Source organism: Cuculus canorus, chromosome 2, assembly GCF_017976375.1.
Source record: "Cuculus canorus isolate bCucCan1 chromosome 2, bCucCan1.pri, whole genome shotgun sequence".
NCBI lineage: Eukaryota > Metazoa > Chordata > Aves > Cuculiformes > Cuculidae > Cuculus > Cuculus canorus.
Window position 1 is genome coordinate 49,405,217 of NC_071402.1, and position 27,516 is coordinate 49,432,732.

Sequence of the window (27,516 nt, forward strand, 5' to 3'; positions counted from 1 at the left end):
TTCATGATAATATTTTTTTTTCCTTCATTGGAAATATGAAGGAAATACTAAAGTACCAGGATGTGGCGAAAGCCACAATTTCCCCTTTTCAGTCAGCAACAGATCTTTTGTTCTCTAAAAATATGCAGACTAGACTTTTTTATCAGTTTCTACCAAGCATTTTGTTATTTTTTGTAGTTTTGTTATTTGTATGCAGTTTTTCATGGGTATATAATTTTGGGCATATTGGGTCAAAAACGGTCATTAGCATCTTGCAACTCCAAGGAACTGCCAGTAATTTGGAAGGCAATGGCAAAAACCAGGCCAGAAACAAGATCTTCAAAGGTCTCCTCTCCAGCACCAAATCCATCCAACCACAGCTGTTCTTGACTACCAAAGCAGGGATTGATCAGAGGGAATCAAAGATTGCAGTGATGCAAGTTGCATCTCCTCCTTCATTCTTCAAGTACTGTAGAAACTTGTTGACAATTCAGGGTGAAGCAGGAGAAACTTGTGCTGAAAAGTAGCTTATTCCACAGAATTCACTTAATTTACTTGATATTTTCATCTTTCCTTAGATTTATTCACCTAAGTGGTAACTTGTGAATCTACATTAGGCATTTTATTTGCAGTTAGGCGTGGAAAGCATTTTGACAGCCACTGTCATACAGGGTAATGTTTGTATATAGTAAATGGAGGCTTAGCAATTGCATATCATCCTCTACCCCAGAGAACTAAAAAATGATGATTCCTGATGCACACAGATGGCTTTTTGTCTTCAGGGAAATACCAAGCAACCCTCTTTGCACCAGACTCTGATGCTGTTAATGTTCATAATTACTATATGTTTTCATAACAGCATATTAAGTTTTTTTTCTTAGTTATGAACATTTTCATTAGCCTTTGTTTACTTCCTAAAATGAATCCAAGTTCATTTTAGTTTGCTGCCACACTTTCATAACTTTTCTTCACACTTGTGATTACCAATGAGTTGCATTATTTTAAGATAAGGCAAATGTCTATTAAATCGTACCACCTGCCTGTGAAGCTAGAGAGGCTAGAGATTCGCAGGTTGTAAGTTAGGTGTATCACTTACGAGGGTCAGACACCCAGCAGCCAGCAGGTAAAAGGTCCTGTACAATCAAGGCTGGGTGATGGATGTCCAAATATTATATCCACACAAAAGGTTGCTTCTTCTCCCAACACTTACCTATTGCTGTCTAGACTACTTTGTGTGTAAAAAGAAGCCTAAAGAGTGAAAATAATCTCTCCTTTCTGAGACATACAGATAGAGGATTAATTTAGTTCATTTTCTTTGCACCATTAAGACATATCTGGTGGTATATCAGACATACCGTGCACACACTTTGTGAAAGCCTCAAGAGTAATGCAAACCCAGGAGCTTACATATGAAAGCAGTGGGAACATTTAGAAAGACAGTGTTTCTGCCTATCAGTCTTGATAAAGGCCCAGATGGGCAAAAATGTCAGCTTTATGTGTGTTCCAGCCACTCTCAATCAATCTACTTTTGTATGTAGGTTACTGAGTGTGTCTTCCCCAAAGCCTTGAAGGCCTTAAATCTTGTGCCCAGGGCGATGCCATTATTTTCATGATAAAATTGATCCAGGCAGACATCAACTTTCATTTTCATGGTACAAGACTGGTGGGATTGTACTTTTCAGCTCAATGGTTCTAGAAATTCACATTGCAGTGGTGATGTATTAAATTGATTCTCCTTTGCTTTTTATATTGCTAGTGCTGCACGGGAGGAGCGGTGTTTTTTTCATTTCTGCCTACATTTGGTATGATGTGACTGAATTGCTCAAAACTGGGGGAATTTAATAATCTTTCCACAAGGTCTCACAGTGAGTGTTAGATTAGTGTATTATAATTCAACCACTGTATCATTAAATGCACTGAAAAGAATTCAGTAATGAAAGGAGAAAAATTACATTTTAAGGCCAGATGTGTAACATGCCTTCCTTGTTTTCATGTCTTTTCCCACATCTGATTTTCTCTTGGAAGTTCCACTTCCAGTCCTATAGCCTCTACTGCCATCATATACTGCATTTATAGTTCATCTCATAAATGCATTTTTGTCTCCTTCCCATCTTTCCCCGTTTCTTTCAAAACACTCCCAATCTATTCGCACCTCTTCTTCATCCCAAGCAAACTTGGTTTGGCAAGTTGTCCTGTCCTTGGACTCTCCACGACTGGTACCTTGCCCAATCCTCATACAGTGCACAGCCTTGGGCATCACAAAAGTTAACTATAGGATAAAATCACTAAGTATCTTACTGCACAAGAGAAAATGGAAGGAAATCTTCAAGCAGGTAACAACCTCTGTTCAAGAGAGCAGACACAAGGTTCAAGTACAGTGCGGCCCAGTTAGGTGGTACTTTTCATAGTGTGAGGACTCCTTGGCAGTCAAGCATCATGTTGTGAAGCAGCAGGCGTGGGAAAAGCAGAAAACTGCTCTCAACACTATCACACGTCACAAAACCCCTGGGGATTTTCAGGCCATTGGCCTGTTTTGGTTTATATACATCTTCTTGTTAGACATCGAAACAACTTCTTCGTGACGTACTATGAACTTGAGGAATTTACCCACAGATTTAAACCCTCACTGATCCACAGGGAGTTGGTCAATGAGTGGTGTCTTTCTGTCATCTGCTATTGCGTTCTATCCTACAGAGATTCCTTCTCAGAAAATAACTGCAAAATTCAATACAGTTTAAAGTTTTTAAACTTTTCTTGATGATTTTATGGGCATAAACACATCCCTCCATATTTATATGCTGGTGTCATAGGATGTCCATGCATCTCTCGTACCCAAAATTTGTTTGCTGCAAGTCAAATAGCATTCTTCTTAAATCCTCAAGGCATTGAAAACATTTCCAGGGGATGCCTTTTGGTTTCTGTAGAACCTTGCTGATTCCATCTCTATCATAGTCTGTGACGCTTCTTCTGAGGATTTGCTTCTGCAGAAACACAGGTCTTAATTCTCAACAGCCCTGCATGTCCAAGCTGCTGTGAAAATCACAGAAACTCAGAGATGTTCTAATTTATTCTGTGCTTCCCACTGCCTCCGAGGGAGCAGCTCTCCAGCATTGTCCCATTTCTTCTCCCTATTTCCTCCTTCCCTGGCTTCTCTTGGACTTTACAAGGGAGATAGAAGTCATAACGCTGTATATCTACCAAAAGCGGGGAGTCCCTGAGTGCAACAGCTACAGCCTACTGTGAAGATTCACTGCCATCAAAGCCCCTTAAGCTAGGCAAATTAATACAAGGGTTCCCTAAAGCAGCAGAGTGGCAAGTCCATTTTCTTAATCGAAATAATTGTTCAAGCAGCTCATGAACATGGGAGTAAATGTTAACATTCAATTCTAAAAGGGTAAAATGGAAAATTCCTTTCCTTACTGAGCAATGTTTTAGCTATTCACACAGACCTTTTATGCTTACCTGAAACAAGGAGGATGATTAGACTGATGCACATTTCCCATTTTGCTAGACTTGTACTAGAGTTTCATAGTTAAATTTCACCAGTGCAAGATCACAATTTAAGTAACACCCAAATGTCAAAACAAATCAAGCTTCCCTTCGCAGGACCAGAGGATGCCTTAAAGACTACATCCAAAGCCAAACTGTCCCAAAGTTCTGAGAAGCTCAAGTATGGCCACATCACTGATTAAGAGTGGACTTCTCATGTAACTCCCTAAACCTAGTGCCTACTTAGGTGCTAACACACCAAATTAGTTGATGGGGAAACCATCACATTAGGGGTGTGGAGAGCATTATCAAACATATTAGAAGTCTGTTGATATCTGAGTTTTTTAGGCCATTCTGGATTAGAAATTTATAGGTAGGAATATTTGCTTAGTCATATACCAGTCCTGAATCTGTGCTGGTGGCTTCAATATCCTTCCCATCCTCTAGCCTTTCTACCTTCATTTAAATTCCGAAATATCCACCTTCTTCCTACTCCTTTCTTTCTACCTATATGCCTTCAAAATTCTCTCTCCTTTACTTTTTCTTGTCTTTCTAAACCTATTAAAAAAAGGAATTGAAATAACATCATATTTAATAGCACCATGACATATTCCTACATGGTGGACTACATCCTTTCCCAATACCGTATCTGATTTGGTTATATAGATTGATGGCGCAGACTATATCCCACTGTCTGTGCAGTATAGTACAAGACGACCTGATTTTTCAGTTGGCCTTTATGAATTATGAGTAATCATCACTCATACTTAACAATATTAAGATTTCTAGAGCATCCTTTCTCAATAAGATCTTGACCCAAAGAACACTGAAGCTGGAGGGAGGACTCCTGCTGATGTGAATGGTCCTTACATTAGATCTGGGAACCGTGGCTGATACAGCCCAAAATGAGAACTTGGGAAGCCAATGCACACTGAATCAAATCTTTTGAGGATGAGTCATTATTATATTCAGCTCTATGTTCAGTGACATTTAATAATAGTGTTACAGATTTCCCAAAGTAGTCTTTTATATCTGCATAAAAATGTAAAGAAGCAAATACTGAATCAGCTTGTTGTATAATGAAGAGGGTAGAATTGTGCAGATTTACCACTGTGATTCTTTTATCTTCTTTCAATTTAACATTCAGAGTTGGTGCTTTTGAAATAGAAAGCAGTTTTCTTAAGGGATAACAACACTGCAGGTCTTGGAATTACACAACCCAATAAGAATATTCAGAAGGCTGCATACATCTCCCAGTCAAACACTTCCAGGTAACCATCATCAGTAACTAAATATAGTCTCCCAGTCCATCTTGATGTGAATATGGTTTTCAGAAAGTACTGGCTCACGCAGCACAGTTGCAATGAAAATATTTATTTATAGACTATTAATAGTTTCTCTGCCACAGTTGCAAATTCTGACTTCATTCTCATACCCCACTAAGGTGTCATTTGCTTATGGAGAAAGTACAGAAATACAAGGGGAAATAACCCAATAAAAAAAAAAGTCTACATAATTTCATCACTTGGTGTGCATTATTTTGTGGCTTTCCAAAGGATAATGTAAAGCATCAAACCACATTTGTCCAATATATCCTGCAAGTTCTGCAATTTCAGATGAGCTGGTAGATGCTAACTTCTCCCAAGACCATGATCTGCTGCTGAAAGAGAAGTGATGCTGAGTTCCCTGAGGTCAACTCCAGTAGGAGATGGAGCTCATTTGACATTTTCTGATATTTGTGTTGGCCATTGTGTACAAGAGGTCTCTCTGCCTGAACAAGCACCAAGAAAAAAGACTTGGGAAGGGCTATTGGGTCTTTTGTACAGGAGAGAACTCTAAGGTTAGTCTCAGCTTTTTAGTGCCAGACCTTATAGTGACTGGAATGCATTTCAAATTCAGTGTCTTTTCCTTTCAGAGGAAAAATTTTTATAAAATCACACCAAGTAACATTTGACTTTTAAGAGGCAGAGCTACATAAAAATGAGTAAATAATTTAAAGTAAAATAAAGGGAACTGCTAAAATAGACAATATATCTTTAACTGCTGCGGTGGCTGTCTAAAGACTCTACATCAGAAGCTTAGATTAAAGATATATTACTCTAAAACATCCAAACATGCCAGTATGGATAAATATTAGAATAAATGAGACTATTCTGAGTAAAAAAGGCATTTGTCAAAAGAAGAATATTCATAGGTGAGGAAATAGATGAGAATATGTATTTTAAATATAAAGTATGAATCTAAATATATATATATATATATATGCATGCTAAAATATAAAATATACTAATGTGGAACAAGAGACTGAAAAGCATCTACCTCTAGAGCAGGCAAAAAGCCTACTGGAAATTTTGTGGGACCAAAAATCATCGAAGACAAGCACATCACAAAAAGCTAACAAACTTATTTGTGTTAGCATATAAGCTAAAATAAATAGTTGAATTGGCAGACACAGGAATAAATATATTTGGGGAAAAGTCCACACCTATTAGTCCTCTTTAATCTATTTTGAAGAAGTCGGTAAGCAGTAAGTGGCGTTCAGCTCACTTAGTAGGGTTTTTGATGGCGACGAAGTATCATGAAACTTCCCGCTCACAACCCACTAGGCTTTCAGTTTATGAAAGAAGGATGTCTTTTCTGGTTTTACAAGGCAGCACATGATGATTTCCCAAGGCTCTCAGTGATATCTCTGCCTCCACTCCATCAAAGTGAATGAGAGTCTTGTTAGAAGCAGGACAAGGCTAGGACCTTTCATGTTTTTTCTGTTTTGCCTACACATTTTCAGTGGCACATCCTCCCCTTGTACTGCTTCCATATGCACTTTATTTATTATCTTTCTTGCGTTTATTTTAATGAGTTATTTTCATATAAATTCTATTTTTCAGTTGCCTATTACCCCAAATGCCTCTGCATAAATACATGATTAATTATTATTATATTCAGTTCCCTGGAAGGTTTTATACAAAGACTGTAAAAATGCATATATTCTCAAAGGCACATCTGTAGAGTGGTTATGGACTTCATGGTTATACAAAGCTATTGATTTCTCTCATGTACTCTAGTCTATAATATCATGTTCTGTTCTAAATAGACACTATTTTAATATGTTCCTCCTCTTTATGATCAAGTTTTCTATAAGATTTTATGGAAAGGAAAAAAAGAAAGCTGCATAATTTCTGAAGTATGGACAGAAAGTTGCTTCCTGAAAAAAAACCCTGTTCCCTTGGGAAGAAGGGAAATTGTACTTAACCTTTGCTTTCATTAGTTGCTCTATATTGCCATTTTTCTTCCAAGCAACAAAACAATGACATTAATGAACCTTGCAGGCAGCGAAAGGACTTGCACTTGAAGGTGAACTCATAAGAAACCTTGCAGGTATTTTTAGGCAAGGTCTGCTTTGGCTGTGGTTGCCACCTCAAAAGCAGCCTTGGACTGTCAGAGGCGCTGATGAACCCTTTTGGATTTTTGTGCTTTCCAGTTTTCCTTCAGAAGCTGAAGAGAAATACCATCATGTTGGAGGGTAAGTGTAGCCCTCCCTGGGCTTGGGGCCACCCCATGCTCACCCCACCACTGGGGCTTCACAGCATTCAAAGGGAGGAACCTCCCTCCAGACATTTTCTTGTGTTCAGTAAAGCCACAGAGGTGGACACTCATGAAATGAGTTAGAGAGTGAGAGCCACAGAAATCAAGGGTGACAGAGGGGCACAGACAGCATCAGCTGGAGACCGTTCTCCACGGGGCTTCTCCAAGAGCAGCTCTCCGACATGGCAACCCACTCTCCTGGTGACCACAGACACAGAAAATATGTCTCCCTGCACTACAGAGGGTTTGGCCACATACTCCTTCTTCCTAACTCAAGCGCTGTTCTGTTCCTCCTCCTCCTGATCCTCACATGATAGTGGTGAGGGGGAAATATCTTAATTAAAAAGATCAATTTGAAAGAGCGATTAATATTTTCAGCAGTACCCCAAGTTTATCCAACCCTATTGAATCCCATTGCCACTGTCATAACATACATTAATCAAAAATAATCAAAACAATACAAAACCCCTCGGGGAGAGGGGTGTTCTGATTTGTAGATTAGAAATATTTTTTAAAGTTAAAGATTGTCATCAGTTCCTCTAACAATGATCTTGCTTGACAATGTGCATGTAGAGAATTGTCTCTTCCACATGCAAGAGTATGGATGCCACCCCCTTTGTCCTCCACTCTAGAAGAAATCCATCTTCTTGTATGTCTGCCCCTTAAACCATTTGACATTGGTAAGCTTAGCTAAACCATCTCTGCTCCATTTGTCAACTGGAGCCGGTGTGCAATTCTTGCAGGCATTTTAGAAGCCTCTCTTGCAGTTTGTGGCTCTGAGCGGGTGATAAAAAGGTGACAGGCAAGCACATTGTGGGAAATATTTGCACTGATATTTTCTTTTTTATACCTGTTCCGTTTTTTAATAAAAGATATTGCACAACCTTTGCGCAGTAACAACCTTTTATTAAACCAGTCATTTTATTGCAAATCATGTAACTAATCGTCTTCCATTATTTACATATGCTTACACGCAAAATAATAAATGATCATATTAATAACTATGGTGTAGAGAGGGCAGTACTGCCTGTCTGATTTGCCCTCGTGGCCCAGGAGTCAGGATCTACCTCTGAAGAGGTTCAGACTCTAGATTTAGTACATAATATAGATATTGATACCAGAGCTGAATATTTACACCTTAAGACTCTTTCTTGGCTGTCAGGCTGGAGAAAGTGACGGTCTGTGCCTATGCCTGCACTCCCAGTGAGACAAGTTAGAAGAGCAGGAGATAAGGCTGTCCTTTCATCCTAACAGCAGGACTAACCACTGCCAGACGTCAGCCCACGCTGAAATGTGGTACGGCAACGGTAAGAGCAACCCCCTGTAAAATGATGAACTAGCACAATCCAGCTGTCACCACTGCATTTGAAGTCCCATTAGAGAGATAGAAAAACACTGCTAGAGAGCAACAAAGCAAGCATTTCTTTAGGTACTTGGCAGACCAAGTAACCATCGCCTGGAGAAAACATCTTCAGCTGACCTACTTGTGCAACCGGGAGCTATAGTCCTGGTTTGGACTTCTGTAAGGAGGCATAGCAAAAGCAAAACTTCTTCCTTCAGGCAGCTTTAGCTCATGAATGTGAGTGCTGCGGGAGGAGGATGCCCTCAGTCCACAGGTCACTCTGTCCAGCAGACCTGACGCAGGGAAGGAGGGGTGACAAGAGACATGATCACCAGGGTTCAAGGGCCAAGCAAGAGGCTCTCCCTTGCCTCTGGTTCCTAGCTTTGAGGCACTCTCCCATACACCTCCTGCAATAGCACAGGAAGCACCATCCCGAAACACACAGCATGTGCTAAACACGGTCACTGGAGGCAGACAGTGGCAGGAGAGGAAAGGTGTCACAGGCATCACAATGAGGGAGCAGGGCCCACAGAGGACTGCAGCAGTAAGTGGCGGCAGTGATAACTCCGTGGCCCTTCTCTGGGGCTGAAGAGATCATCCTGAGCTCCCAAAGCTCAGCCCTGCCGACCTCGAGCCAGCCCAGACCTCATACTCCAGCTCTGCTCCTGATAGAGGGGGCTGCTGGTGAGCCACCCTGCTGCAGTGTCACTTGGCAGCTTGGCCACATCCCGGCGCATGACACCACCTTGGCAGTCCACCGAGAAACAGCCACGGCCAATGGTAAGAAGCAGTTGTAAAGCAGGGATGCTCATGGGCTCAAACTTTAAGCTCTGTCCCTAAAATGAATTGGAAGCATCTGGCTGTTTTGCTGTTGGTGGGTAATGATGCAGCCCCGTCGCAAGCCCAGATGTGATTCTACACTCCTGCAGCTGTTCTGGTGGGAGTTTCAACACCCGAAACATCTGCTACTGGGAATCAGAGGCACCATACTTACATGATTTTTTAGGGCTGTTATTTTTGTACGTTTGCGATTTTGGTTTTTCCTCTTCTTTGGAAAACACAGTTTATCTATGGAGTGTCATTTTCCATTTGTCCAGCAATGACCACTCCCCCAGTGAGAGGGGATCCCCACATAAAGTTGTGCTATGCATCTGCAGCACTGAGTGAAAAAATACAGCAGATTCAGGGTGTTACAAATGAGTTTTATGAGGGTTGACGCTGGAGAACGTTATGGTCTGTCATGTAAATATATATGTAGGGAGCTGCTAAAATGAAGTCATTATGTCTGCTGCATAAATATGTATTTAGACCATCTTAATAATACAGAAATGCCCGTCTATCAAGTAATTACATATTTAGACTGTGGGAGAAAAGACTGTTTTGACATCCAGTAGCTACTTACATCCATTAAAAAAAAATAAATCGTCAAGCAAAAATAGAAAAGAACACCATGCTATGACTTTACAAGGACAATAAAGGTAAGACAAAAGTGTGCAGGAGAAAGTGAACTCTGGGCTGTGGAAAGGTGATAAAGACTTATAACGCGCAGACTGATCTACTGAATTTTGTAGGGGGGGAAAAAAGCTGCCTGGCTGGGACCTCTAAATACCATTCAGACTTAATCCTGAAGTGAAAGTTCATTATTACTGAAACCCATTAGAAACAGATTTTCTAATTGAAATGCTGACTTTGCACTTCAAAACAAGCAGTCGATAATATAATTTCATACTTGCTGTTACCATGGACAGTTAATACATTGAAGAGAAACAGAGGATCTGGAAAAGTTATACAAGAGACTGTGCCGTGCCATTTGCTACTGCGCTGTTAATTACACTTTGTTTCTTATTGCGTGACTCAGTGCAGGCTCACCAGCCCCGTGCATTTGGAATCCAAGCCCTGCCTTCCTGCTGGTTAATCCTACATCTTTCAGGTGCTGCAGAGGACGTGCCAAGTGTTCTGCATGCTGATCAGCTTCCAAACATCCATGAAAGGGATAATCATTATGCCTCTGGTCCCTGTGTTCCTGTACAGAAGTGAGGCACTCAGAGGCCATGGTGGTGGTCACAGGGCTAACGAGAGGGTCCATCTGTACAGGACCAGCAGGCAGCACCACACTCAGGAGAGAGGGGTTAAAACCAGAGCAGGTGGTAAGAGAAGTTGGGGACACCAATGACAAAGTGGTAGGACAGCAAGACAATGCAGGGAGAAGGCAAGGATGAGAAGATGGGAAAGGCAGGTCAGAGAAATGAAGGAAGGCAGCCTGGAAAAACTGCTGCCCTCATAAACTTGCATTGTGTGGTGGAGCTGCCTGGAGAAGAGTCACTTCTGGACAGGGTAAGGGCTCCTGAGACAAACTGGGAAACCCTGAATTATCCACCCTGGCAAAGGGAAGCAATAAGGTAATGGAGTTGAAGGGAGAAGCAGGGGAGCGGAGAGAAAGGAATTTCAAAGAGATCAAGCCAAAATATTATTTTCTTTTGCAGTAGGGGAAGGAGCCCCCATTCAACTTTTCCCTGTTTACTTTGAATTGCTTTCAAGCAAGTCGCCCTGGATTGCACGCTGTGTCTCAGGCAAAGAAACTCCAGCAAAGCAAGCCCAGCTCCTTGCTTTGGCATCTCAGTCAGTAGTAATTTATATTGCTGTTCCTCCTTAATAAAATCCATCGTGCACTCCAAAAGAGTAACTAGGACACTTAGTTTTTATTCCTCATGCATCTCATTTGTCTTCAGCAGGTTCTTCCATAATCTCATCATTATTGCAATCACCCTCTGAGGACAGCTGACTTGCATTAATCAGCTAGGCCTCTCATCCCTCACTAGATTCTTTACAGTTTTACTGTGCCCTTGGGCATCCTAACTTTACTTGAAAAATTAATAAACCTCCCCTCTCTTATCTTACCTTATTAATGTCTGTCTTTGTAACCCATTATCCCTGCATCTCTTCGGTGACCATTTGAGGATGTGGTTACCACCAAAGGATTGCGCCCTGGTGAGGCACCACACAAGAGTGCCCTACATAATTGAAAAAAAAAAAAAAAAAGAGAGTGGTGGGGGTGATGAGAGGAAGAAGGAAAAGACCATAAAAACTTTCAAATTCAACATCATTGTTTACAAGAAGGAATAAAAATATGGGAGTTGCTAAGAACCCAATACAGACTGTTAACACTCATCAAATAGCTCCTTCTTGCCTTATTCCTCTTCTCATGTAAGCAGCCTCATGCTCTGAAGCCCCCCCGTTCATACCCCAGCTCCCATCCATCCCCTCCAGCTCCCCTTCCCTCTCATGCACCCTATTAAACCCAAATCGTTCGGTTTAGATGTTTTGAAATCGTGGTACATTAATCACTTGTGTTTGCACACACTTTATGTCGGTTGTTGGTCATGGTCTGTAGTTATACTGGCTGTCTCCCTTGCTTACTTAAAAGTACAATCCAATTGAAAATAAAGATTTTGCAGGTTTGCTCATTTCACACAGCGATAGCAGCTGGTAAGTGTCTTTTGCAATTCATCAGAGGCCTCCCAGACCACCTGCTCTTGGCATCCTGCAAACAGCTGGCTCTGTGTAAGTACCATAAGCGATTATCTTACTCAATAAATAATGAAATAAAGAAAGAAAGCAGGACAAAACAATGTCTTTGTAAATGGCATACATTCATGACTAGCCTTCTCTTCTGTTTCAAAGAAGCAAATCAAGTTAAGATGCTTTGCTGGATTTAGGAGTACCTTCTGACAGAAAATTGCGACTAATCAATACCAATACATAGGGTTCTGTGTTTTCTTTCTTTCTTTCTTTTTGAAACCTGCTCTATTTCTCAAAAGGCCACAGGGAGCTTTTATGAAACTTCAGCTAATGTAACCAGATGTCCCACTATTAAGAGGTGACTCTCTGTCTTTGAAGGACTGCCCCACTTAGATTTTTTGCAAACAAACTTTTGTCCTCTCTTTCTGGTCCCAAGAGTAAATACAAGGTCACTTTCTCCTCCCCAGTGCTCTGCTGCCCGTGAGGCCTCTGCTGGGTCTCCTCTGGGTGGCAGCCAGGCTGGAACTGAGGTTAGAAGGGCCAGAAGCCACCAGAGCTGGAACATGAAATGCATCCCTGTGACTGGGAAGGACTTCAGAGGTGAGAAGGAGGAAGAAGATGATGGGGGAAACAATGCCAAAATATTTCCCTTGTAGACGAATAAAGGTCTTAATACGAAAGTGCCACATTTTGGGCACAAAGAGTGTATAAGGATTTTTATTTTTTAATCTATGAATTCTATGAGGTGCATCTAACAGATTTCTTGTACTGCAAACAAAGGCAATAAATAAATGCAATCTGTTGCATGAATGATTTATATCAGCACAATTTACATTTAGGGTCTGATTTATCTTATTTTTTTTAAATGGCCTCCTGTTTTATGCTTGCCATAAACCAAGGATGTGAGAGATAGCAGCTGGAGATCTGACTGCCTGAGCTGCAGGGAAAAACCAGGAACTTCAGTGTCTGCCATGGTTTGCAGACACAGAGCCACTCACTCTTTCTCCCACAGAGGAAAGCCTTGCTTGGCAGGCTGTCTCATTACCTCTCATGGCAGTCCTCTTGTAGTAAGGTATTAATCACTGTGAGAAAGGACGCCTGACCCCAGCTCCTGTTATTGCAAGTGAGGACTGGGAGAGGAGTGTTGTAAAAGCAGGCTTTTAACATCCTGTAAAAAAAATACTTGTGGTGATTTTCAGAAGGAGTGTTTCCTCCCTCTTGCCTTGCAATCATTGTACAGGATTTGCTACTGAAATCTCTCCTTAAATCAGATGGAGTGGCTGACACTGAAAGGGAAGTGGAAGGGAAGGAGCCCTTGTTTGGTCCAATCTGTGCCACGTGGCACAGCTGATATGGCACTGGAATGTTTTGGTTTGATCCTGTTAGAGACCAGTGGTGAGCTGATACCTTTCTGATATGGTGTGTAGCCAGGAGGGGCGTGAGGCAGGTACTCAGCCTCAGAGAGATGTCTCTGATGGGTTCCTTAAAGTCTTGTGATTGAGAGGGCCATGTCATGAACTTCTAATGAAGCATTTAAACGCCCCAGTAAATACAGCAAATGTGTGTGACCTGCCTGCAACTTCTCCTGTTGCGTTTCAACATAGCTGCTCTTTCCAGGCGCTCTGTCGCCTTCCTCCCTTTCTTCCAAGAGAAGTCAATTCCAAAGACATGATTCACACGTAAACATGAAATGAAAACAAATCTGCTCAGCATTTACTTCTCCTTTCAGTAGGTACTGGGGACCAACAATCATGAAGAAAAAGTTTAAGGAAACTCTGGTGCAAATAACACTGGGGGCTGGTTTCTGGTAATGCTTTTCAGACTGGCTTCCAAGCCTGCAACGTGGCAGACCATCTCTTTGGGCCATTGCTCTTCCAGCAGCAGGGTGACCCATTCTGGGAGCATGGCTGTCCAGAGGCCTTACAGGGGGAACTGCTCACCCCAGCATCTCTGGGCAGCGTTTCTTCTGATTAAAAGGGAGCAAAAGAGCAATGGGCTTTGACAAGAATTGAGCAGTTCAGCTGCTTTTATGAATCCCTGGAGGTCTGAGGAGAAAAATAGCTGAATGGGTGTCAGCATATCTGTGGGTGCCAACGCAATCTGCAGAGGGTGGAGAGAAAGATCTAAACAGGTCTCACAAGCTTTGTGACTCCCCTCCTGTGACTTTTATATACTTTCACCACTAAGGAGATGTATACTGTCCTACTGAACATTATGGCAGTGTTAGCAATGGATTCTTGTGCTTGCACTAAACTGGAGCCTGAAGCAAAAGCCCAGACCTAAATGTTCCTCCATTCTGCCAATTGGATTTCATTTCTGCCCTATATACTGCAGCTTTTTTTCTTTTTTTTCCACTAAGCATTTTCTGAAGCTTGTGGCTAGAAGCTATAGTTTTTATGATATTTTTAGTACACTGCATGGTTGTTTAAAGTGCACCTTGTAAAACGCCAGTCCTCAGCCAGCTCCCTATAAACTGGTTCTGTTTTACATCAACAGGCTTCAAACCTTCCTTGCCATTCCCCACCCTCCCCTTTTAATAACGAGGCAATCTATAGCAACAATTTCTCTTGCGTGTGCTGATGCAGCCTACTCAGAATTCAAGACAGGAGGCTTTTACTTTACTTTATTATTTCACCAAGACTAAAATCCTCAAGACACTATTTTCATTTTTAAGAGCAGCCTGGGTAAACACTGAAGATGGAATTAAGAATTTTGCCTTTGACAGAAAGAAGCTTGAATAAAATGAACAGGGGACATAGCATAACCTATCCAGGAATTCGAAAAAAGATAGCTAGGGAAAAGAAAAAGCTAGCAATTCATTATAAGTACAGACTCACTCTATCATATCTCAGGCTCCAAACATCCTGAAACACATGGGCAGTTCAGATCTCATTTCTGGTCTGGCCAAAACTGTGGTCGAACTGGTCTTTTGATATTAATTTTGAAGCATTTGGCTTTGCAGCTAGCAACTTGTATTTTCTATAAAATGCAATGATGGGCAAAGCTCAAAGGGTATGAGCTTTGCTTTACATCTGTCTTTCAACGGCAGGGATATTTCTTTCATATTTAAGTGAAGTACCATGAGCACTGAGACCAGCAAAACTGGGTTAGAAACACCACAAGTTTTCTGATGATATTGACTTCTTTTCCATCAAGACACAACTATCCAAGTAGCCTCTCTTATATGATGTTGATATCTGTAGTTAATGTATTACAATATTTCTGTTGGATACTGCCTAGAACACTCAGCGAAGGCCAGAACACCACTGCAGTGGGCACATGGTATGTATGCATAACAAGAAACTTAATGCTGTTTAAAAAAATAGCCATCAGTGAATCCCATTCATCACTTTTGTGCTGATCTCTGTGGGGTTATTTGGATGGGGAGCACATGCTTACAAAACGGTAACCTCATTAGACTAAGGATGCCAGATAGAAAGTGGTTTTACTTTCTCTATCGTAGTTATTGTTATTAATTTGTTTCAGTGTTATTTTCACTGAGGGAATGGAGTATCAAACTCTCACTTGTGGAAGATCTTCCAAGTCTCTTCTGAATATCATATTCCTCTCCAGCACTTCAGCATTTGCCTCCTTTTCTCCAAGAGCTGTCATGCACAAGGCAATATGTTTTTCAAGCTGCCTGCAACTGCCATTGAAACTCCCATACTTTAGTTAAAAACCAAAAGTAAATGGAGGGTATGGAGTATCAATGGGAGGTAGCACTCAAGCTGATGGTGCAGCACAGTTAATTACACAATACTTTTATTGAGCAATTCAGTGGTAATTCTTACTGCTATTCCTCCTTAATAAGATCCATTGTGCACCATAAAATAGTAACTAGGACACAGTTTGTATTCCACATGCATCTCATATCTCTTTAGCAGGTTCTTCCATATCCATAATCTCATCATTATTACTATTACCCTCAGAAGACAGTTGACTTGCATTAATCAGACAGGCTGCCATTCCCTTGCCAGATTTTCTGCAGTTTTATTGTGCTTTTGGACATTTTAATTAACTTGAAAAATTAATTAAAAATCTTACCTTATTAATAACTCTACCTTCTCCCTACTAAGTTATCTATTATTGCTGTTTATCACCACTGACCATTTAATTCCAGAATGGTCTTGTAATGGGAGAGAACAGCAGAATGCCCAGGTAATGCTAAAATGATAGGGTGACTCTGAGTTGTCTTAAAATGCTCAATTTGGTCTTTTACTTAAAGTACACATGACTGCCAGAGAAGTAAAACCAAACTGCTATAGCTCATTAAAAGTTATTCCAATTCCTTCCCACTCAAAATACAGCTTAAATGCTCATTTTTTTCTTCTGTTCTTGTACAGTTGGTTGGAGATTGCCAGAGATCGGACTGAATTAAATGAAGGCCAGCTCATTTAAAGATGCCGTGACACATCCCTGGAACTCGGTCACCAATCACATTAGTTAGAGTTTTACAATCTTCTTTATAAAAAAAAAAGAAAATTAAACAAGGAACTGTAGAAATTAATAAGGAGTCCACGGAAAAAACTCTTAAAACATACATAGTTTAATAGAGAAAAAAAGCCTTTCTACTGGTATTTTTAAAACAAGCTACGGTATTTGGCAAAGAATAGTTGCCCCGACATGAAATTCCTTAGGGTGGTTTAAAATTCTCAAGAGACTGCAATATTTTGTTCAAAAAATCCAGTGCTTGACATAAAGGGTATTTTTCAGGCATTTTTGTCTTTTCTGTTTCTCTCAATTGCTCAACGCTATTAGCATGATTGAATAGTGATTGTGCTAGCATGAGCAATTCCACTGAAGCCAACTAGACTAACAGCAAAGAAGAGCGCACTGTGCCACAAGGGTGCACGGGCTTGTCCTCAGTATTTATGTTTGAGGCGCCAGCTGGGACCTCACCTCTGTTCTGCAGCTCGTACGAAGTGTGATGCATGGACGGGAAGATTTGGAAACAAACCAGCAGAATTTTGATTCAGTGCACCATTATTTGAATTGCCTGCTTTTAGTGACCATCCAATGTTACACCAGTGGAGCTACTATGTATTACCTCAGCTTTAGCACTTACTCAGTTTTGTATCTTAGCCTTTTGTTGAGAAGGCCAAGAGAAAACTGGGCCAGTTTGTCAGGTTTCAGGAATGGGAGTCTTCAAGCTGCTGAAGTGATAGACAACCACTCTGCTTGCAAGGGCCTTTTCCCTGGAATGAAAAACAGCATCTGTTACTGTTGTCATCCATGTGGGGTTTCTATAGTGAAAATAAAGAAATAAACCCAGGTTCTTATAGACACTGCCTGTGATGCTGAGCATCTTTTAGAAAGAAATGTGACTGGTTGGAGACCTGGTTAGCAGTAAGGAAAGCTTGTCCCATGGTAAAGGAACATGGTTAATGACTCAGGAGATATGGGCTACATCCACTTATGGGTGTCCTGTGTGTGCAAGTAATTTCAACATTACCTGTCTCTGTCCCTCACCTGTAATAAGAGCCATGGAAGCATCTCTGACTAGCTTAATGGAGAGAGGCAACAGGGAAAAAACAAATTTCTCATTGATAATTAAAAAAAAAAAAAGTTAAATGTTCCCAGCAGACAAAATATAAATATTCAGAGCAATCACGGCACACTTGTGGCTCCTCCCGACCAGGACAATTCCAAGAGCCCTCCATATAGGATAATGATCCAAGAAAGAAATACCCAAATTGCCTGTGGTTTTAGTCCTTCCAAGAACAAAGAATTTGTTTTTTAATTGGTGTTAGAATTTCATGCAAAAAGGGGCTCACCCACTTTTCATCCAAGTAAACATCCAGTTTACCAGAAGATAAAGAAAAAGAAGTGACCAGTATAACTTAATTCCTAACAAAAAGCATTTTGAGGTAGTTTAAAGCTGTGCATCCTATCACAGCCAAGAGAGAAGCTTCTGAATTATTTAGTCACCTCAAGCCTTTCAAAAGGAGAAGAAACTCATTGCCCGGTTCCATGGGACACAGATGAAGTTGTGTGGGTAGAAGTATTAGATATTTATTCACCATGGACTTTGATAAATAATTTACCAGTTCAACTGTGACTAACAAGACTGCTGAATGGTGAAATCTCTGCAGTAAGCAAATAGAAATGTTTCCTCTGTCGACTGCACAGGTGAGGTCCCAAACTTATCAAAAGAAATCCAGGCCACGTTTTGAAAAAAAAATCAGCCAGGTAGCCAGAAATCTTCATGGCAGTGGTTGAAAGTATTCTGCTTCATAGTTATCATTATGGACTCAGTCACCTGACACATGGTAAAATCAGAGGGTTGTTATTAGAATATAAGCCTGGACTGCTAGATCAGCGGGCTGCTCTGCCCAACACTGCAAAGGTTTTTACACAGAGGTGTCAGAGAGGTGAGGAAAATGTCTTGTTCTTACAGTGAACAAGTGAAAAGCATACAAATCCTTCTGCTCAAAAGCCAGACAGAGCACTTCCAGCCACGCATACAGAAGGGAAGGCAGTTCTCCACTAACACTGCTAAATGTACAGAATTTATGCGCATTCCTAAATAGTGTATCTTTCTCACTCTTTTTAAATAGATGGCCCAGAGGCCTTCTTTAAACCCCATGTCCCACTCTTCTTTTGAACTAACCCCATTTAAGCTTTTACAGTTGCATGTGCACATTGTCAAGCAACAGTGACATCAAGTGGTAGAGCTTAGCTGATCGCCAGCATTTTTGTTTCCCTGCTCATCCCAAGGGCAGATATTGATCGTCATCAATCTTTTGTGTAAACAGATCTGAAATAAATCCAGTATCCTGTTAAGGGTATTGCTCATCAGCTTGATTTAAGTTATGTTTATATGTGAGTATTGTATGATTTACAAGCGACCTTCCAACTTTTCACTGTATGGTAGTTTAAAAGTTCTCTATCAGAAATATACCTGTATAATCCAGTCAGTACGAAGATTAAGAGCCACCTTCTCCTACCTGATCTATAGCACAAGTAGAGCAATGCAGCGGGAATGAGTATTATTTATTGTCAGTATTTCCTGGGTGCCTAGTATCCAGCAGCAGAGATCAGGGCTCTGTTGTGCTAGACACTGCAAACACATGAGGAAAAATGTTCCCGACACCGAGAGACCTTGTAGTCTTCCTGATGAGAAATGAAAAAAGCAGAAGCAGTAAGCAGATAGGAGGGCATGAGATTGTGGAGAGGCAAAAGCAACACAGCAACGTAGTACTGCCACATCAGCATCTTAAGTAACAAGAAGGAGGCATAAACCCCTCTTTTATGGCAGCATAACCCCTAAATATATGAAGGCAATTGTGATGGCAAAACCACCGCTGTTGGCTGAAGGTATATGGTACCAGAACAAACTGCCAGAAGAGATGCAATAAACCCAAGGTCTAGCCATTGCCTAGGGCCACAGTCAAACCCTCCACTTTTCCCTAGTGATGCCTGCAATGGCAGATCAATTTCTTCTTCTCAGAAACAACACTGAAAATGTTTGCCCTTTCCCTCAAACCTGCCAGCTCTCTGAAGATTTCAGAGAGATGTGCTAGCTGAGAAGTACAAACTATTTTTAAGATATTTGCAGCGTATCCACAGCGATGTATTCAGTTTGCTTTTTCTTGTGAGCAATAAGTCACCTGATATATTTAGATGGCCACAAATGCTACTTCAGTAGATTTGCCTTGAATTCTAAAAGTTCACTGGGCCAAAGGGTTAAATTTGTAAATGTATCCATTTCTCCTAAGTACTCTGACCAGCATCAGACATTAGGGCATGGAAAAGGAATTGCTTAGCAGGGAACACCACCATCACACAGGTTTTCATCTAAGCCACGAACTGTATGAGCCTTAGCAGCTTTAGCATATGCCACTATGGAGAGAGGGCTTGGCACAGCGTGTGAGGAGGATGAGCCTGTGCAAGAACATGAACTGAAGATGCCAATACAGAGAAATAAGAATAGATGCTTTTTGAAAGGAGAATGGTTTCCTCCACATTTCTTCATCAGTAACTGTGATGGTGTATATGAAGTGTACTTACCATCTTTTCAGAGGTACCTTAGGGTTTCAGCAGCTGTGGACATAGACACAAAGCCGTTTGGGGGAGGTGGTATCATGAGCATGCCAGCTTTGACCTAGTAGGGGCAAGATCACTTAGTAGGGAAGACAAAAGAGATCATCCCAGAAAAAGATGAATAACGATGGTAAGAAGGAAAAATGTGCATGATCAGGGACGCTTTTGCCTTCCACATTAAAGGTGATCATCACAGCCATATGAGTGCACGGCCTCTCTAGTCGAGCTGCAGCTGTCCAACCTCCAAGCTAGTCACTGGGCACATACCTGAGTCCCTGGTTGCCAGCGAGTGTTGAAGGCTGTGCCTTTAGGGGTACTGGTAGTCATGCTGGTTAGCTGGCACCATGGCACCACTTGGTTCCTCTGCATCAGAACTGCAACATGAGGAAGCTGGATTTCCTGATAGAGTGAAGCATAAGGGGCTGGGCTGACCGTGGTCGTGTCCCATGCTTCTTTCCTGTTTTCTAACATTTAAATAGCCAGGTTCTCATTTTCTTCACTCCTATACCGAGAGGTTAGCTGAGCAAAACATTAGTGTCTCATGGCCCACGGTAGCATGTTGCACCCCTAAACTGACCTATATTGTGCACATACAGCATACAGAGTGCCACAGCAGGGGGAAAAGAGGCTTTCAGAGCTGGGAGACCCAGATTGTGGGCCCCACCACCCCATTCTGTAAGACAGTCCTGGTTATTGCTGAGTAGAGGTGCAAGTGAGAGAACATGTTCCTCGTTATTAGCTATTCACCATGTGTGTTCCAACATTCATTAGCCTTCTGTTTAACTAGAGTTATTCAAGTAAGGAGCAGAGACAATACCGTATGACTTATGTGAACACTCACACACCATGAATAATGAATAGTGAATAGCCAAAGTGAGCCTCTCACTGGACTGAAAATGCTTTGTCCAAGCTGTTTAACAAATACTTAGGAATAATATTCCCATTGACGGGAACTGGATCTTGTTGACGAATAACTTCATCACAGAAGAAAAGCAAAAAAAATACACCCCTCGCCCCCCAGTTTACTGAATTTACTCGCAGTGAATAATCTCATTAGGCTCTACTTTTCTGTAATTATGGGAATTGTCCCTTGGATGCACAAGAAGGGGAAATATAGCTTTATGTAACTACACACCATCCTCTTATTCTGTTGTTGCTGTTATGGCTTTTTGTAGTTTTCTAGACAGTAGCAGTACTGAAATAATTTCCTCTGACAGCAGTGACTGTTAACTGGAGGCACAGTGGAAAAGTAGGACAATGTTGCAGCTACACCAGGGCTCACTCACCCTTTTGGGCTTCAGAGAGAGGGATGTTCGTTCCAGCAGCGAGTTGCCCAAGTAGGATGCAGGAACTATACAAAATGAATGGAGATGCCCAGGTACAGACCTGCTCCGTCATTTAGATCTGTCTGGGGATGACATTTACTCCAGCTATCTCATGTTGGGTTGTCATGCTGTGTCGAATTCAGTACTCAGCCAAGAAATGAGAGGTGGCAGGATCAGAACAGTGAGACAGCTAACAACTAAGATTACATGAGCTGGAAATTATCTCTTACAAAGCAAAAAAAATAAAACTAAAGCTAGCTATAACTCCTGGTTTCTATACTAAGAATGAGTAGGCTGGGCAGATATGCACAGGCAAATGAATGCATAGGATAGCAGCTTGAAAATTGCTGCAAACAGCCTGGCAGAGCTGCGGAGGAGAAACTAATGTGTAAGACTTTCAAAGCAATAAAAATCCTAACAGAATGTGAAACAGTTGCATCTTCTGCAGTGTTGTGCCACAAAGTGAACCTTGAATTAAATCACAGAAATGTAAACCGAAAGTGAGGAGCTGTGGCCACAGCTCGATCCTAATGCAAAACTTACCTCACCTCACTAGAACGATCCAGGATAACATTACAAGCCAGATTTTCACATTCTCTGCACTCTGGAACAGCGCATATCATCATCCTTGGAAAACACATGACCTACCAGAAATAGAAATATAGAGACACAGGATGCCAAAAAAACTTGCCCTTCACAATCAGGATCCACTTTTGCTTTTAACACATTTCTTTGGTCTAGTTTATTTCATATTGCTCTGGTTTGGGTTTTTTGTTTTTTTGTTTTTTTGTTTTTTTTTTTTTTTTGCACAGGAGCCATGGCTAGTGGGGAAAATCCCAAGGCTGTGTTAAAAAAATTCCAGATGTAAAGCAAAATGGATTAATACACTTTTCTACAAAGTGGTAAAATGAAAACACATCTGATGGACTTCCACACAGTTTGCCTCAGGCAAAGAGCATTCCATTAAAATAAAAATACATTTGGTTAGAGCAAATTAAGTGTTCCCAAGGAGGAATAGCTTGAGGTCAAAGGTGAAGCCACTTTACTTGCACACATGTTTTCAATCTGTTTGACCTCTGTGATCAGCAAAGCTCAGATGTGCAAAGGGGAAGAAGCTTAAAAGAGGTTGGAAGAATAAAAAAATAAAATACAAAGAAATGCACAGAAGATCTGTAAACTCCCTGTACTGAAAGAGGAAAAGTTGTGAGGAGTTTTTTTCTATGATCCTTCTCTGGGTAATAAAAGACCTGGAAGATCTTGACCACATTGCAGAATAGCTTTTTTCTCATCAGCTGGGATAGAAAGAATCACTCTTAAGCTGTTGTGGCAGTGATTTGTGTGGCTGATGGTGAGCACACCAGAAAAGACTCAAGGGAAGTGGATCAAAAAGGAGAAAAAGAACAAGTGAAAGACTTTCTGCTAAATCAATGGCCCGTTTCATGCATACTCCCTGCTGAATGTACTCCGGCTTCTCTCTTGCAGGCAGGCTTGGGGGGCAGGTTAATGGCCAAGAAACCAGGGGAGCAATCAGGCAGAAGACAGCACCCTTCTAGCGTGCCAGGTGGTAACTTCCAATGCCACCTTCACTTAAACCCACAAGGGATAAGCAGTGCGTGTTTTACCTCCTTTATAAGACTAGCCTAACCTAAGGTCTTATTCCAGCACTCCAGAGAGATCCAGCAGGCAGGAGAGATGGGATGAGGAGGGGCAGGGAAATTGGGGTTGCGTGTTTTGCCTCTCAGCTGCCTCTCTTCCTCTCATCTCTAACAGATAACGCAAGTCACAGGGCCTTCTTCAGCATAGCAATGTTTTGAACCTAAGCTCAAATACGTCCAAAGAAAAGCAAAAAGCCTAGCAAACCTCAGCTGATAGCTCTTCCAGAGCTCACTCACTTCAGCATATATAGCCCAGAATGCTACAAACTAAAGACCTTTTTATTGCCAGCCATGGATTTATGATGCCTGCTAACGCTGCATGTTCACTGCCCTGGCAGCCAGCATTAGACTGGCTTTCCCCTGTGGCTGGTGCTTGAGAGAGGAGCCTCTCAGCAGTGGCTGTTCCTTGCAGCCAAGCCTTAATTGGGTCAACAAGAATGGATTTTGCTTCACACTCTCAATGAAAGGCTGTCACACGAGAAGACTAGAAGTCCACAGACCCTTTGGACAAACTAGGCTTACCCAGGAGCCACATTTGGTCAGATGGCTGATTTGAAGCCAGTCAGTTTAGCCACTCGGTATTTCACAACTCATCTGTTTGCTATGGGTTAGCAAATACATTGGCCCCTCTCCATCTATGACAGTTGTGATTTTGCCTGTGTCGCTGCAGGAAAAAAGGACGGTGCTTTATATCTTTCACTGGTTATTACTGTGGATTGATCCATGCAGTGCCCTGCAATTGCAGGTTGCATCACTGGTGGCTCACTATCCACTCACATGCTAGCAGACACCAATATAAGCAGTGCATTTGCTGCACAGAGCCTCGGGCTCTGTTATGGGCTCGGAGCTCATCTCTGCACCCGTCTAGGCTCAGAAGATTTGAGCGGTGTTTCCACTGGGACTTTCAGCACTCTTTTGTCTCCTGAGCTTCTTCAAAGCAGCACATAACAACAAATGCATTTTTCAAAATGGAAGTGTGTCTGCATCTCTAGTAACTCCTGATCAACAAAAGCAGATCTACGTTTGTCACAAAACCGTGTTCTTACTGGTCCTGAAATCTCAAAGCCAGCACGAATGAGAGGGGCTGAATCAATTTCAATTACATTATAAAGGATGTAATCAGCTGAAAATCTGGAAGGCAGTGTTCAGAAGGTACACAACTATCTAATATGTGCTTCAGCTGCAAATCAACTTCAAACTTCTGACCACAACGCATCCCACTTTGAGTGAGTCCCAAACTTCACAGCCCTAAGCTTCGGAGCAGAGGGGATGCTGAAATTAGGCTTGAATCCTCTGCAAGATCAATGCTCTTTACGCCTTACCCGATGGCAGCAACACATCCATAAGGGGTTTGCTACACCTCTCTTGGAGTAGCCTGGGTCTGTAAGGTTGGCTTTTTTATTAATAGGTAAGTCTGTGCCATGTGAGAAACAGCAGAATTTACACTTGCCATCTGCAAAATGAATTACATGTTCCAGGCATCTGTGGCTTCATAAATTATAACACAGTGTCAACAGTGCACCTGTGAGGAGATTTTAGACAACAGGAGCTAAGAAACTGCCAGCACGCTGAGAGGATGCGCAGGCAGAAATGCTGGAAAGGCATTTGGCCGCTACCTGCTTCAGTTTGCCGAGCTTTTCCCTCCTGTGCGCTCATCCACCAGCAGATTTGCACCACCATCACCGAGAGTGCACACTTCTATCAGCCTTTTAAATGTTCTGCTCCTCTCTGTAATTAGGTGTGGTGATGAGGCTCAGCTTGGCATTCCTCTGTGGTCCCCCTTGAGCAGCACTGGTGAGGGTCCTTGGGGGAGAGGAGGACAAGCAGGGGGGTCAGTGGGCTGGGGTTTTGCATAGGAGATGAAGGACTGATGATCCCATTCATTTCCCTTTTATCTGTCTGCGGTGCTGTAGCACTGAAGTCTCTGCTTTCCCCGTGTTATACTCAGTGTGCAGAGTGACTCATCTGCAAGCGCAAATTACCTTGCTAAAGTATTCTTAGGAGAAATAATTAGCCACAAGCACCTCCTCTCCAGCCTCCTGTATGTGCCTCCGGGGACTGGGGCGCTTGACATAAATCATTTAGTCCCGAGCCCTAGCACACACCTTTCCCAAAGGACTCCATAATTGGCAAAGTAGTTGCCAACCGGGTTTAAAGTGATTTGAAATTGTTTTCCATACAGCCTTGCTGATAGCAAAAGGTTTCCCCCTTTCCTCAAGCATGAGTTACAGTAACATGATTGAATGTAACCCGTTATTCAGTTCAAGCTGTGATTCTGATACGGTATAGACAATATAAATTCCCCAGAGCTCTGTGAGGCCACCTCAATGGTCCATTTAAGTCCAATTCAATTAGGCTCACTACAGTTCTTAGGATTTCTTAGGTATGTTTGCAGCAGCCTTGGGGTTTGAATGTGAGAACAGTATTCATATAGGAGTTTTAAATTAGGTCTCAGGTGTCATCATTCTAAATGAATTATTACAGTGGTGTGTTCATGCCATTACAGGTAAGGTTATGTTAGTATCTCCACTCAGCCATATTAATGCACTGAGGGCTGGAGCTTGGTATGTAAGGTCTTTGCCTTACAGTGACTTTTTTAACCCACTTTTCAAAATAATCAGGCTGCTGGGCAGTGAGCTGTGTTTAAAATGCCTGTAAATAGGTTGTTTACTTTCAGCTTCTGACCGATAGTCGGTGATGTGGTTTAGGAGGTGCTGTTATGCCTGTAGCACTGCCAGCATGCTCCCCTCCACAGAGAGTCACGGGGAAAGGGTTCCCTGTCCTGCCTGGCTCACGGTCACTGCTTATGGCAAATAGGTGGGCAGTGGGGAAGGGAGTGCTGGGATGGGCAAAGTAATGAGGGAAGGAGTGTGAGCCACTGCCTTGCTCATGCCTTCCTCTCAGTCATTGGATTTTGGAGTCCTGCTAGGTTTGCTTTATTTCCCTAGCCACAGATGGTGGGGAGGGAAACAAAAAGATATGCTTTATTTTGCTTTTCCCAGCTTTTCTCCATTTGTGTCTGAATCTGATCTCTCTCCAGTACTTAACACTCCTCTCAGCGTTTTGAAGAATGAGTGTGGGGAGGGGAGGGAAGCACTTCAGCAGCCCAAGTGGCCCCTCCATGTTTTCTGTCTGCAGATGGACACAATTTGGTTAGTCTAACAAGGCAATGCGAATGCCAGGTATGCAAACAAACCTTCCTTTGCAGAAGGAAGAAAGAAGAAGTGGAGAAGATGTTTAATTTTTGGCAAGTAACACTGGAAACCTAACTGATATTTGGGTTCATTCACAAGGTCAGTATTTAAAGGGTGAAAATAACATATCTTTGTTGGCCTACAGGATGAAATTATCTTCATTACCTTACTCTGGTCCCTTTTAGTGACGCCAACAGAAAGAAAAATCCCCTTGGTCCGTCACTGTATTAACAGGAAAAATCACATTCCTGCTAGGACTAAATAGAGAAGGGGCAGGGGACCTTTCACAGGTGGAGAGCTGAGGAACAAAACAATCAGGTGGCCGTCACATAGTTTTGAACAGTCTGTCAGGTCTCCTGGTTCCAAGCCCTCTGAAACCCATGTCGTACTTTCTAGAAGAGTATCTTACCCATCATAGCCCTACCTTTTCCTATTGCTTTTATCCTAGAAATTTCACTTACTTTCTCTCCATTCAGATTTGCTGTGCCCTGCTCCTGTGCTCCTGGGAGAAACGTGCCAATATTTTGCCTGTGTTATGCAGGGGAATAGTCAGAAGAAAAGACTCAAAATCTCTTTCCTCCGCTGTCATATCTTTGCTGGGGCAGACTGTAGCCCTAAGATCCTTCCAAGATCAAATAAATGCCTCCAGGAAGACAAGATCAAAGGAGAAAAAAAGCTTAAGAAGTCACTAGTCTGGGTATTTCCTTGTATTAGAGTGGCCCATCATGATTCAAGCAGTCTCCTGGGCTACAAAAATTAAGGGGCAAAGCGTGGTTCCTTGGGGACAGAGGGCCCCAGGTGAGGGAGAGCATCTGTACAGCATACCCACATAGACAGAAAGAGACCCTGTGCACTCACTTTTTCCTTCTCCCAGTCATCTGTAAAAGAATCAGACCTTATCCATAGCCCAGGTAGTAACACTAGTACCGATTATTTCCAAGATTCGCAGCAAGTCTTGCGAGCAGCATGGCACTAGCATGACGGGCTCAGAGAATCACACACTTCTAGGCACCTCGCTGCCTCTTTTGGCTGCCACAGTCAGGGTCCCATTCTGGCTGAGCATGGAGACATGAGGCCCAGGAAGGTCACAGTTCCTCCAAAGGCATTTGGGACACACACTGAGCAATGGCTCAGTTGTTTCTAGACCTGAGCTGAGGTATTCTGCCTGCCTCATTATGCCATGGGAGCTTTTCTGTGAGATTAACACTAACTGGGAGATGCCTGCACTGTGCACAGATTAGCGCTTTTCCAGACATGTTGGGTCACCTGCTTCGTGCTGGATATCTTCCAGCCTTTGTTCAGTATCTGTTTCGAGTAATGGAATTTTCTGCAATTCATTTTCTTTTAGCTGGCTTCATTTTTTCAATCTTAAGTTTTATTTCCTCACT